At 50.5% G+C, this 14,698-nt stretch overlaps 1 long non-coding RNA gene across 1 annotated transcript; it reads right to left on the reverse strand.

Moving 5' to 3' along the window:
- Positions 1 to 254: 254 nt before the first annotated feature.
- Positions 255 to 11,363, reverse strand: LOC144332778 (uncharacterized). The gene is made up of 2 exons (XR_013400881.1): positions 10,990 to 11,363; positions 255 to 1,062 (listed from the first exon to the last, which is right to left on the reverse strand). It is a non-coding gene; the product is annotated as an uncharacterized LOC144332778 (long non-coding RNA).
- Positions 11,364 to 14,698: the final 3,335 nt, after the last annotated feature.

The raw sequence follows: 14,698 nt of genomic DNA on the forward strand, positions 1-14,698 counted from the left end.
GTCTCCTTACTTCCTAGAGATCACGGCATTCAGGCTCAGAATGCCGCAGGCCTATCCCACTGGAAGCTGCCGAGGTGCCTCCTGGCACACAGGACGCCCGGCACGGCAGCAGCATCAAGGGACCAGCAGGGAAGAGGCTGCAGTGATTTGGGGGAACAGCCTGAAAATCACCTGGAGCCTGGTGGCAGGTGGTCCCACCTCCTCCCAATATTAGGTCCCAGAGAAAATGACAATATGAGCAACTCATGTCACCATTATTAGCAGAGTCTTTTTATTCTTTCCTTAATTTTTTGCCATTAAGTTGAGCTCTATCGGTCCATTCTCTTTTCTTTTCTTTTCTTTCCTTTTTAGACAGAGTCTTGCTCTGTTGCCCAGACTGGAGTGCAGTGATGCGATCTCTGCTCACTACAAGCTACACCTCCCGGCTTCACGCCATTCTCCTGCCTCAGCCTCCTGAGTAGCTGGGACTACAGGCACCCGCCACCATGCCTGGCTAATTTTTTGTATTTTTAGTAGAGACGGGGTTTCACCATGTTAGCCAGGATGGTCTTGATCTCCTGACCCCGTGATCCGCCCGCTTTGACCATCCAAAGTGCTGGGATTACAGGCTTGAGCCACCCCACCAGGCTTATAGGTCCATTTTCTGCTTTTAATGCCACCAATACATGAAATTCCAGATCTGCTTCTGTAAAAAAAAGTTTCATTTTCATTATTTTATTATTCATTACATTAATTCTATTATTTTATTCTCTTTGTTTTTTTAAGAAGAATTTCAGCGTGAGAGGGGCTATCCCTGCTGCCTTGTGGCTGCAGAAGGAGAGAGAAGGAGCCTCTCCAAAAAAGGGTTTCATGAAAGCCCTGAGACGAGATATTCACTTTAGAGGGTTCAGGACAAGGACACTCACTTTGTTCTGTGCGGTGTGGAGATGCGGGTGAGCGTTCCTCAGTGGCACCACCTGGTTCCCTCTTGTCCTCAGCTGCCAGTGTGCCCTGGGACATGTCATTTGGACAAAACACTTTTCCATGTCTGCCCTCCATTCCACGGAGGCAGGAGAAAAGGGTCTGGAGGCAGGAACAAAAGTCCGATTCACCCTGACTTCGGAGAATTAATCAAATGGAAACTTTTGGGCTATGACAGGAAATATCCTCTCCATTTACACAGGGCATACACTGAGTACATGACTTTGTAATTTTACTTCATCCTCTTCATTTACATAGGGTACACATCAAGTAACCAATGGAAACCTCTAAAGGGGATTTGAACCCCAGAAACTTCAGTAACGGGCTCCCTGTGCTCAGGTGCTCCCACCCTGTGGAGTGTGCTTTCATTTTCTGTAAATCTCTAATTTGCTGCTTCATTCTTTCCTTGCTCCATTTTTGCATTGTGTCCAAGTCTTGGTTCAAGACACCAAGAACCTGGACACCGTTGACCAGTAACATTATCTTAATATCTTGTTTTAAAACTGAATTCTGTTTTTCATCTGTTCACCTAGTTTTTAGAAAATTACAGTAAAATACAACTTGGAACTTACCACAGCTTAATACGAAGGTCACTATGAGCTATACAACAAGTTTGATGTTTAAAAGTTTGCAGCATTTTTTATTGCTCTTTCATTTACACACTACAGTAAATATTTTATTTTTTATGTTTAATTATGAAATATATGACACAAAGGAGTCTATAAAATTTGGGTGGGCACGGTGGCTCATGCCTGTAATCCCAGCACTTTCGGAGGCTGAAGCAGGCGGATCATTTGAGGTCAGGTGTTCGAGACCAGCCTGGCCAACCTGGTGAAACCCGTCTCTACTAAAAAAATACAAAAAGTTAGCTGAGCATCATGGCAGGCACCTGTGATCGCAGCTACTCGGGAGGCTGAGGTGGGAGAGTTGTTTGAACCCAGGAGACAGAAGTTGCAGTGAGCCGAGATCGTGCCATTACACTCTAGCCTGGGCTACATGAGCAAAACTCCACCTCAAAAACAAACAAACAAAAACTGAATGTATAATCCGATAGATTAATAATTGCGCTGATGTCATCATCCATTAGCATCGAGTGTCTTGAAAGGCTACAATATGCCCTTCCTTGATAACCTGGGTCTCCCTTCTCCACCCAGACATAGGACTAATGTGTCAATGTTTGTCTTGCTTTTCATAAGGTTTATCATTTCTGTGTATATTATTAAGCAATAGCACATACTATGGTTTGTGAACTGTATAGGGAATAGCAGTGTATTTTTCAGTAATTTCCTTTGTTCACTGTAATTTTTCATTGTTGATGCTTCTAAGTGCCGTTCATTTTCACTTCTGTATCATATTCCACAATGTGACTAGGGCAGCTTTTTCCCTTGATAGAGGTGTGTTTGGATGGCTTTCAGGTGTTTTCTATGTCTACAATCACTGCCTAAATATTCTTGCCCCGTATATGTCTCTTGGAGAAGACCGTGCAAGGGCATTTCTAGGGCAGACATGCCGGAGAAGGCAAGTGTGAGACCACAGAGGGGCGTGTCTAGCTTTTTATGAAATACAGTCTCTTAACAGGAGCAACAGCAGTGGATACTTTGCCAGCAGTGGATCTTTTCCACCTTTTGGATTTTTGTGGCTCTGCTGAATTTGTTTCTTGAATTACTGGATGTATCCACAGTACTTTGTTGACTTAAGTTTTGTAACGTTTTGCACGCGGACTTATCTTCCTTAGAATTTTATGTGGGGAGATATTTTGAGGACAGGGTTGCATTGTTTCAGCAAAGATGTTCACTCACATGGGGTAGGGGTGAAGTGAGCAGCCGCCTGGTGCCGCGTCGATTTGACACATGCTCTCGAGGTCTTCCAGCATGAACTCCTGGAGGACTGCTTCTCATCAGTTCTCAGGGTCAGTGGTTTTCCCCCCCACCCAGCACCAATGCAGGGACAGCTGCTCTCCTTGCTGCTCCTGCTCTGAGGTGGGCTTTTATTTGAAGTCTAAGATGTCAGATTTCTGACCTCATTTTGGAGAGACATCCGGTTTTGTTTCTGATGCCCCATCCTCTGTGCAACTGTCTAAACAGAAAAAAAAATTCCACTTTGGTTCCTGCCAATTGCTTATTGACTGCTGTGGATTCCATCCTTCAATGCCAGCTCAATAATGCACTTACAAAGATGCATTTTGGTAGGTTTTACTCCCCCTTTCCATCATCTTCATGCTGGGTCCAGGACTTCTTTTCCTCTGTGATTAAGATGCCACAATGGGCTTGGCATGGTGGCTCTTGCCTGTAATCTTAGCACTTTAGGAAGCCAAGGTGGGTGAATCACCCGAGGCCAGGGGTTCAAGACCAACCTTGCCAACATGGTGAAACTCTGTCTCTATTAAAAGTGCAAAAAATTACCCGGCATTATGATGCATGCCTGTAATCTCAGCTATTTGGGAGGCTGAGGCAGGAGAATTGCTTGAACCGGGACCCGGCAGGCGGGGGTTGCAGTGAGCCGAGATCATGCCACTGCACCCCAGCATGGGCTACAGAACGAGACTTTGTCTCAAAAAAATATATATATATGTATATGTATATATATATATATATATATATATTTGAAGTATTATCCAATGAGAGCAGGTGTTCCGGAAGACCTCATTTAAATACAGAATCTGATTGGGGGCCCATGTCACACCTGCCATTTTTTCATCTTTGCAGCTGGGCTTTTCTCCTCTTCTCTGCTGGACTCTGCTGTTTCCCACAAGGTCTTCAGAAAGTTTGCCCTGAATCCTACAACCAGGAGATGAGAAGCACAGAGTGACACCAGCAGGAGAACATGAAGATGCAGTGATAGTTGTCCTCCTTCTGCAGAGTCCAGAGCAGTGCACTCCTACTGCTGGTGCCCTAGCTAAGCCTGGGGGCCAGCATGCCTGATGATAGCCTGGGAGTGCTGCAGTCAGGGTCCCCACAATGGACACCCAGCCTGTGCCCTTGCACTCTACTTGAGCGTGGCCATTGTCACCTCAGAGCCCCTGAGTACAGAGCAATGCATCCTACCAGAGCTGCATGTGAGGAAGGACCACGTGAGTCCCGGGAAAGAGCTGAGGCCCTGCAGGTGGAGGTGGCCAGGACCGAGACCTGATGCCTATGTGGAGAGTCGTCTGTGGGTGTGAGTGGCACTGTGGGGTCAGTTCCTGGGTTCTGCTGCTCCTCCTCCTCAAATATCAGTGTCTGAGCAGAGGCTGGCGTGTGTGTGGCACCTGGAACTGCAGGGCCACCACTCATGTGTGAGGCCATCATGGGGACCTGAACATGGTGTGGTCTGCAGACCCCACCCATCCATTAGCCCCAATTCCTGGCCAGCTTCTGCCAAGCTGAGAGGGTGGAATCTGGAAGGTGGGCGTAAGCTGAAACCTGTCCCCCAGTGGCTGACATACAGGGTGACACTCTCTGTGTGGGGGAAAGAAAGAGAGATCAGACTGTTATTGTGTCTATGGAGAAAGACGAAGACATAAGAAAGTCCATTTTGATCTGTACTGGGAAAAATTCTTCTGCCTTGAGATGCTGTTCATCTGTAACCCCAGCCCCAACCCTGTGCTCACAGAAGCATGTGCTGTGTTGACTCAAGGTTGAATGGATTTAGGGCTGTGCAGGATGTGCCTTAGTGAAAATGTGTTTGCACCTCCTTGGCTCCAGGCTGCCAGCTGCCTGCCCAGGGTCTGAATGTCCTACTGTGACCTGTTTCCTCACCTGGCCCAGAGGACAGATAGGGAAGGCTTGTTTTGAGGATAAAGCAGGGTGATCCCTGTAAGCCCTCATTAGCTTGCCTGTCCTCCAGGTCTTTTTGATTTCTTTTTTCTCTTCTTTGTTATGAAACTCTGGAGAATTGTCCTCCAGCCTGTCTTCAGCTGGGGAGGTAGAAAGGCTGGACCTTGCCCTTGACTTCAGGGCCCCATCTGGGTGCCCCCTCCTCCTAGGGTTTTTAAAAGCATATACTTGGCAACATACCCTGTACCTGAGAGAGCTGCAGAGAACCTCCTGCATGTCCAAAGTAGCACACTTTGTTCCCTGACCCCAGGCCCTCATCACACCCCAAAGCGCAAATACTTTCAGGTGGCCAGCTTCAGACAAGAGTCTGAACTCTATGCTTGCTTTCTGGGGTCTACATAGGCCCATATGATGGGGCTACCTCTATTCTACCCCTGTGCCTCCCCCAATCCATTAGGGGCCTCAACTTAGTGATCTCTAACCGGGAGCAATGTTCCCTAGGCAAGGAATGCAGCCCTCCCCAGGATGCTGGCATGGCCATGTCCCAATGGACATCAGTCCTGGAGCAAGAGGTCCAAGGCAGGGAGTTTCACCGCCCGTTTCACCAGGTGTGGTGACCTTTCTTGGTTCCTAGCCTTCAAGATGGGATTTTTACACTGTGCCACAGTGGGGGAAACCGAGGCACAGGTCCTGTGAGCGGTAAAGAAGGAAAACCTCTGTGACTAGGAAACATGTCCCTTGCCCAGCACAACCGCTCCAGGATAGTACCCTTTGAGATGTATTGCTGAGCTGTTCTTGGCACGTGGCATGGCACTGTGGTGGAGGTCAACAGCTTGTGGAGTTGGGGGTGGGAGTGCTGGCAGGAGCAGGTAATTTTGGAGCCACCATGGGCAGGAAGGGGACATTGCCCCTATCCCCACAACTTGGGCACAGCAGCAATTTTCTTCTCTGATGTGTGTGGGCACCAATGCCTATGTGGGTGTGGGTGCGTCCTCCCCTTTTGTTGATGAAGAACCTTCCCGCAGCCGTTGGGGTGGGTATGGACACCACGTGTGCCTGGCAGCAGGGTGGTCCCTGTGGAGGCTTGGCTACTATATGTCTCACTGCCCCCTCCCCAGGGGAAGGAGACCCTGTGCCCTTAGTGCCCCTCATGCCCAGTCCCTCACATTCTTCACTTGGCATCCCCCTGCCTGATTCTCCCAACTCAGCCCCTGCCAGGTTTCTCCAGGGGCTGTGGGCCCTGGGATGGGATCAAAGGAGGCAGCAACTGTGCTGCCTGCCTCTGCCTGAAGTCGGGGATCCCTGGCCGCTACTGGCATCTGGTGGGCAGGGTATGTGGGGAGGTCAAGGGTCAGCTTTTCCACTCCCCAGCCTGCACTGCCTAAGTCACCAGGTATAACTGGGCTGGAGGCTGATCTGTGTCCTCCACAGTCACTTGATGCATTACATTGAAGCCAATCCTTGTGTAAATGACAAGACCTGTTGTTACTGCCCAAATCAAACCACAACCTAAAGACTGTTGCACTTGGGCCCAGAGCCTGGGGCTGAGGCTGCCATGACCACTCTGTTCTCTTCCTTCTGTTGCACTTGGGCCCAGAGCCTGGGGCTGAGGCTGCCATGACCACCCTGTTCTCTTCCTTCTGGGGTCCCCAGGAAGCTCCCAGGACTGAATGATCCCCACAAAACCCAGTGGCCAGGATGGGAGGGCTGGAGGTCAACTCCCCCACCCTGCCCCTACCACCACAACCAAGAGGCCCCCATGGAGGTTGGCCCCGAGCTGTGGGTCCCTGTGGGATGCGGGCTCCCACGGATACTTCAGGGGATGAGCATGGGTCCTTCTGGCTGACGGGAGCCTGGTGGGCACTGGGTGTGTGGGGTCTGTGTAGGTGGGTTGGACAGCACTGGGTCTAGCCAGGGAACCAGGGACTGGTGTGACCAAAGTGGGCAGCAATATGTTGCCAGAACCAAAACTACAGTGCAACCAGCCCAGCTGGTAGGGAGAAGGAGACCTGCCTAGCAGGACCATCCACCCCTATCCCGGTCCCAAGCCCAGACTGCCTGCCTGTACTGGACATTGCCTGGTCCGGGAGGCCTGGGCATGATGGTCAGGTGGTGTGTCCCTGGGTTCCAGGCCTTGGTGGTCCCTTGGGAGCTGAGCATCCTCTCGGCAGGAGGAAGGCTTGCAGTCCACTGTTTGCATCTGCCCCTCGGGGTTTGCCCCCGCCCCAACTTCTCAGCCCATACGGGGATGTGGCCAGGGCTCCTCACCTGCTCTGTGGCTCCAGTTCTGATTAGCTCACTTGGTGACTCTGACAGCTTCCTCTCCAAAGTTTGGGTCCTCATCTGTGGGAATGGGGTGTCCCAGGGACCCTGCAGGCAGGAACCCACCCCCAGCTCCTCTGATGGGCCCTCCTGGGCTTTCTTACCTACTGGCTTGTGAGACCCAGTTGGCCAAACTTGGTGTCCTATTTTTATTTTGGCCTTTTTCTTAGTGTGTGTTTTCTGTAACTACTGCTGTGTAGAACCTCTATATGAGTTTTAGGTAGAGAATCTTGCCCACCCAGAGGTCCGCCACCCCAGAGAGCCTCCATTCAGCACCCCCGGGCTGGTCCTGCCTGTGCTCCGCTTGGTGTGAATGTTGAGTGTGACCGATCCACACGGCTGCTTGACCCTGCATCTCCTTCCTTCTTGTTCCTGAGGCCAATTCTGTTCTCTCTTTCTCTACCTGAACTGCACTTGAAGCCAAGATGAAGGATGAGAAGTGGTTGCTAAGAAGGACCCCTCCTGCAGCGAATCCGCTGTGAGGAGGCTGCACTGGCCCAGCCTGTCCTTTCCTTCTCTAAGCTCATTCCAGAGGTCGGCAAGGGGCAGCCTGTCCCTCCCTGCCTGCTCTTCTGGCCCGTAAATCAAGAATGGATTTTACATTTCCAAATGGTTGAACAAATAAAAAAAATAACACTTCATGACACTGAGACGTTTCCATGTCCATAAGTAAAGTTTTATGGGGGTGCAGTCATGCCCATCTCTTCACAGGCCACCTGCAGAAGCTGCTGTCATGCAGCCAGGGCAGAGTTGCATCCTTGAGGCAAAGATCACTTGGCAAAGCCGAAAATACTGACTCCTGGCTCTTTAGGGAAACAGTTTCCAGTCCCTGGTTTAAAGGCTGTGTGGCAGGACCCCAGGATCTTGGTCAGATTGTTCCTCACTCAGGGCATGCTGTGGCCTTCGCTAGTATGTCTGCAATGTTTGAGTGCTATGGTGCCTCTCATGGGGGCATTGAGCTCTTTCGTGCTAGATTTCAGGGTATCTGCCTCATGGTCATCTGTCTCACCAACAGAGACCCTGTGGCCAGATTCAAACAAGCAGGAACTGTTGGTCTTTGGCAGCAGGGATACCTTAGAGCTGAGCTGACACCCACCCTGAGGTGGTCCCATGACACCCACTGTCTGGGTCAAGGTTGGGGCAGGGCTGGTGTCCTGAACCGCCGTGCGATGTAGATCATAATAGCCAGCGAGGGAGAGGGGGCTATTACTCCCCACATCACGGAGGGTGCCTCACTCCCCTGCGATGGGGATCTTAATAGCCAATTAATCCCCACCGCAATGTGTGTCCATTATTAGTAGTCTTTTTTTTTCAGGATATTAGGAACAATTTCACAGGTTGTGTGTACACAGCCTGCGATTGGAGAATGAATACCACAATTTGCACCTCTGGATATTAGGAACCATATCACACAATGGGTATACACTTTTTGGGAGATTTGGGATAATGTCATCCTGTGTTTCCCTGAATATTCGGAGACATATCACAGGGCGGCTGTACACCCACTACTCTCTTGGCAGGAACATCATAGTTTACCTACTGGAAATTAGGAGCAATATCACAGACTGGCTTTCAAGCCACTGTCGTATGGGAACTTAAATCATGCTCTCCCCCACAAGTTATGAGGAACAATATCACAGGGGGTGTGCACCTTCTCCAGTAGTGGGAGTAGCATCACCATCTCTTCCTTTAGATGACAGGAACAATATCACAGGGTGGGTGTACACCCTGTGTGTTTTTGGAAGCAATGTCATTCTCTCTTCTTCTAGGTTTTACGATTAATATCACAGGCTGGGTATATACCCCTTGTTGTATTGGATGGAATCTCATCCTCTTTCAACCTGTATCTTTAGAACAATATCCCATGGGGACTGTCCATCCCTTCAATATTGGTACTAATATCATCATCTCCTTTCCTGGATATAAGAAACAATATCACAGGAGGGGTGTACACCCCTTGCAATACTGGTAATAATATCCCTCTCCCCTGTGGTTATTAAGGACAAAATCCCAGGGTGGCTGTAAGGTTCCTACTTTACTGGGAGTAATGTCATCCACTCACCCCCTGGATAAGAGGAACCATATCACTGAAGAGGTGTCCACCCCCTTCGATATTGTCAGTCGTGTCATCTTCTTCCCGCCTGGATATTAGGAATGATTCCCCAGGGTTGGGGGCTGTGTACACCCACTGTGGTATCGAAAGTAAAATCAGCCTCTTTCCCGCTGGATATTAAGAACTTTATCAATGGTGTGTGTGCACCTTCTGGGATATTGGGAGTACTATCAGCCTCCACCCCGCTGCATATTAAGACCAATATTCGGGGGGCAGGGTGGTTACAGCCCCTGCAATATTGAAAGTAATATTCTTCTCTTTCCCCTGTACATTAGGGACTACATCACAGGGGTCTGTACACCTTCTGCGATATTGGGATTAATGTTATCTTCTCCCCCACTGAATATCAAAAACAATATCACAGAAGGGTGTACACTCCCTGCGATATGGACAGTAATATCATCGTCTCTACCTTTGGATAGGAGGAACAACATCACAGAGGGTGTGTACACTGCCCTGCAATATTGGGCATAATGTTATCCTCTCTTTCCCTGGATATTAGGAACGATATCCCTGGTGGTGGGGGGTGGATTACATTAAGAACAATATCACTGGGTGGGTGTACACCCCCTGTGATATTGGGTGTAGCATCATCCTCTCTTCCGTAGGATATTAAGAACAATATCACAGGACAGGTGTAGAGCCACGGCCCCTGCGTGATTGGGAGCAATAGCATCTTCTCCCCCTCTCTATATAAGGAACAATATCCCAGGGTGGGTGTACATCCCCTGCGATATTGGGCGTAATGTCATCGTCTCCCAACGTGGATATTGGGCATAGTGTCACAGGGGGGTGTATGCCTTCTTCGATATTGGGAGCAATATCATCCTCTCCCCTCAGGATTGTAGGCAAAATATCGAAAGGGTTTTACAACTCGTGTGATATGGGCAGTAATATCATCCTCTCCCCACTTAGATGTTAGGAGCTGCATCACAGGCGGCTGTACACTTCTTGTGATATTGGGAGTCATATCATCCTCTCCCATCATGGATATTAAGAACAATATTACAAAGGAGGTGTACACCCCCTGCCATATTGAGAGAAATATTATGTTCTCCCTTTCGGGATATCAGGAACAATATCGCAGGAGGTGTGTACAACCACTGCGATATTGGGAGTAATATCATCCTCTCCCCCTGAATATAAGAAACAATATCACAGGAGGATGTACACCCCCTGTGATACTGGCAGTCATATCATTTTCTCTCCCTCTGGATATTTGGAACAATATCACAGTGGGTGTGTACACCCCCTGCGATATTACCACTAGTATCATCGTCTCCCTCCCAGGATATAGGGAAGAATATCACAAGAGGCTGTACACCCCCTGCAATATTGGGAGTAATATCTTCCTCTACCCCGCTGGCTATTAGGAACAATGTCACAGAAAGGGTGTACACACCCTGCTCTATTGGGAGTGATATCGTCCTCTCCTTGCCTGGATATTAGGAACCATATCACTAGGGAGTGTACACCTCCCACAATAATGAGACTAATATCACCCTCTCTCCCCATGCATATTAGGAATCGTATCACAGGGGTGGTGTACACCCCCTGCGAAATCGGAAGAAATATCATCCTCTCCACCTTTGGAACACTTTTTAACAGAGCTTTGCATGTGGGGAGGACTCGAGTGATTAATCGAATGTTTCATCAGGTGCGGTTCTTCTGTTTCCCAGTTTTGACACAACATTTGGAAAATTTCCAGAGACTCCTGTGGTCAGCCTCACGGTTTCACTCTGTCACTTTCTAATGCAGTATTCTTTGGGAGTCTTTTAAATTAAGCGCCGTCATTTAAAAATAAGTTTTATAATATGCAGTTTCAGGTTAATTCTTTACCTTTGTGTCTCAGGCAGTGGCTCCCCACCTGTGAGTAGCCAGAAAGGTCCACGCAGTTTTCCAGGGCGACCTTTGCATTTCCTGGAACTATTAAGAGCTCGTTCCTGCTTCCGCCGCGATTGACACGCAGTGCGCGTGAGGCCGTGCGTGGCTTAGCGTCTTCTGCAGGCTTAGAGGTCACTTTCTGTTCTTCCCCAAGCCTGCTCTGCTGTGCCAAGTGTTCACTGCGGGCGACGGTCACACTGTCTGGCACAGGCCACCGAGACCACAGGGCAGACTCCACGTAGAGGAGCCTGCAGAATGGCAGAGCCCAGCCTCCTTGCCGCCCTTCACAGGGAGCAGAAAGCACAAGCCTGTGATCAGAGCTGTGCAAGCCCAGAAAGCCTCCGAACAGGTTTAATTGAGGAATCGGCTCCTACCAACTGCCCATGTTTAGGATGTGTCTGAGTTTTTGTGATTTTTCCTGCACTGAAGCTACTGGGCTGGCTCTGAGTCACTGTCATGGGACTTCACGTTGCCCCGACAGGAAGCCGCGGGGGAGGAGGTCTGCACAGAGGCTTGCCACCATGATAATGAAGGGCTTGTTGCCTCTTGGGACAGCGAGTTCAAGCTCTTTGTAATTGTCAGTGTAAACAGTGACCCGCTGAGGACACGGCTGTAATTCAGGGTGGCATGTTTGATTGTCATCGTTGGTATCAGGTACCTGCCTCTAAAGTGACGGTACCCGTAGTGTGGCTTCAGGAGGGCAGCTCCTGCCAAACACACGTGCTCCTGGGCCCCTGCAGTCAAGGTCTTGCTGCCAGCCAGGCCTGCTACTGTGGGTGCAGTGGTATCTTCAGGGCACTGAGTGCCTCCCTCATTTGCTTGTCGGGCCCAGCCCTCCATCCCTCCCGGTCCCCAGTGCAGCTCCTCCCTGGGTTCTCCCAGCCCCATGCACACCTCCATCTTCACAGCTTCCCTAGTTTTCTCCTGGGCGCCATAGGTGGGTGCCTGGGCAGGGTTCGTGTGTTAGTTGAGTTCTCTCCAGCCCTCCCTGGCTCGTGGTTCAGCAGGTCCCTTCAGATGAGTCAGCCAGCTGTGTGCCTGCATGTTCAGGATACTTGTCAGGGGCTCCTTCAGGTCAGAGCAAGACCCAAGCTCACCTCCTCCAGGGGACTTTGGAGCCCGCCCTGGAGAGACACCAGCCACGTCCAGAGGGGCCGCCCAGATCCTCGCGGGCTGGTGGGAGTGACTTCTGAGCCACTCGAGGCCCCACTTTGTGTTCCTACACCCCACAAAGACACTTAAAGCGCCATGTTCTGGTGCCGTGTGCCTCTCCAGTGTGGCACACAAGCCTGGACGGGGATCTGAGCGGGCGCTGCCTTCCTCAGGCTGCGCTTGTGTTTTGGGGCTCCTGGAGCACTCGTGGCTGTGATTCCCGCCGCTGTCTGGGCTCCCCTAGACAGTCTCACCCGCAGCCTGAGGGTCACATCAGCAGCCACCGAGGAGCCGGCAGGTCCGGCGTTGGTCCCACTCAGTCCTTCTCGACTTTGGTGACAGAGGAGACAGCAAAACTTCAGCTGGGAGCCCCAGGCCTTCTCTGCTTGGGGCCCTGGGACTGAGATAGCACAGATCCTGCCATCCACTGCTGGGGGCCCTGCTGTGCGCCTCCTTCCTCTGGTCAGGGGCCGCGCCCTTGAGCTGGGAAGCTCCAGGTCCTCACACTCAGGGGCTCGGGGCGGGTCATGGCTGCAGAGAGAAGGAGAAGGGCGGCGTTTTGAGCCCAACTGTGTTGGCTTCATCTTCTGCCTCTTGTCCCTAAATGCATTTGCAAAGTTTTCCAGATGAAAACTCAGACGGGATTTTTAATGACTGGAATCTGTGAATTCCATGGAAGCCAAGTCTGTCCACCTCTTTCACCCACCTCACTTCTCCCCATTGGGGCTGATTTTGGCAGTGTTCATAGGGGCATGGATGAAAGGGGTGGTGGCCAGCCCTCAGCCCTGCGTCCCTCCCCTCCTCCCCTCAGCGCCACAGCATTTCAGTGTCATCCCCTTCCCTGCACGCGTCCTCATGAAAACCAAGTGCAGCTGGAGGGAGATGCCTGTGCCCGCTCCCGTGACCTTCCCAGCCAGCCCGGCTGCAGTGGCCCCTCAGCAAGCATCTGCCTGGTGCTGCCTCCGTGCCCCTCCCATCACCTGACGCTCCTGCTCCCGAATCTTCACGCGTGTGCTCCGTGCAGCCACCTCACAGGCTCCCCAGGAACGGAGACAGTGTCTTACGCAGGTCAGAATGCTCTTCTCTGTCCACTGAATACTCCAACACAGAATCATTCCTCTGTGATTATTTATGCTTTGTTATGTAGAACTGGAATAAAGAAAAAGTGAATTTAGACATTACAGCCATCAGGTTGAAGCTAGGTAATTGCATTAGGGAATTAAATGAAAGCATTTGAGCTTCTCGAGCTCTAATTCCACATCTTCGTATCTCCATCACCCCATAGCCAGTGTCTAACACAGCTCTTGGTCTAGGAGTTTCTTGATAAATGCTTATTGAATTGAACGGGACTGAGCTTAACATTCCCACCCAGAGTTAGAAGCCAGTCCCTGAGCAAATTGCATTTAGAACGTGAGTTTGACGTTACTGTGGTAAGGGGTGTCCTACATGTCATAATTCCTAGTCAATATCGGGTATTTAGTCAAATAGACTCAAGTATAGAGAGGCATGGCCCATCTGGTGAAAGGGCAAGGCACAGTGCTGTAGGTCCAAGTCCCCAATATCAACTATGAAAATAAAACATTGTCACCTCCAATTACAGCCCTGTCCTCTGCTGGTCCCTGTTTACGCTACCAATTATAAACAGCTTGAACTTGCTGTCCTGAGAGGCAACACACCCTCCATTCTCTCTGCAGTGCGGCTGCCTTGGTGGATGGAACATGCCCCTCCTCCCTCCCTCCCCCTCCTCTCTCCCTCCCTCCCCCCTCCTTCTTCCTGTCTTCTGTCACCTTTCTCCCCCAACCTTCTCTCCTGGTCGAGGGGCAGAAGAGAAGAGACCTCCGGAATCTTCTGCTTCATCCAAGCAGCTTGGGGGCAGCATGAACAGCTGCAATTTGGCTGTCGCAGCAGGTGCCTCAGGGCAGCCTTTCTAATGGGAATCCTGGAATCGTGTCTTTCCTTAATGTGTCCTAAAGGCTGGAGGACATGAAGTGAAACAATGTTCCATGCTCAGTCCTATGATTTTGTGTATTTATTGGACTTACTTTGAAATTAAACTAAATGATACCCAAGGTAGAGCATTAAAAAAAAAAGAAAAAACAGGCTATGGTGTTTGAAAAACAAACAAAGCCATTTGGTTTGTTGGTTTGTTCTTAGATCTTCACAGGCTCCTAGGTCACACACTTCAGTTTCTCAGCGAGTGACATTCTCTGCAGAAGCCATGTCAGCCTCTTGTTTGATGATGTCAGCCACAGCAGAAAGAAGCACTCCGTAGGCCTCGTGCTCAGCACCTTGGCGTGAGCTCCTGCCGTCTTCTGTTCATGCTCATCACAGCTCTGTGCAGTGGGCGTCCTCCTGATCCATGTGGGAGGGTAGAGGATGGAGGTGGAAGGGTGAGTGACGGCAGGATCACATGAGGGATCTCTCCCGAGGTAGAGAGGGGAACCGGCCCAGGACCTCAGTGCCCATCGCGTCCTTCCTCCTCCTCCTATGCTTCTCTGTGACTGTTTGACTC

The sequence above is a fragment of the Macaca mulatta genome, chromosome 11, assembly GCF_049350105.2.
Source record: "Macaca mulatta isolate MMU2019108-1 chromosome 11, T2T-MMU8v2.0, whole genome shotgun sequence".
Lineage (NCBI taxonomy): Eukaryota > Metazoa > Chordata > Mammalia > Primates > Cercopithecidae > Macaca > Macaca mulatta.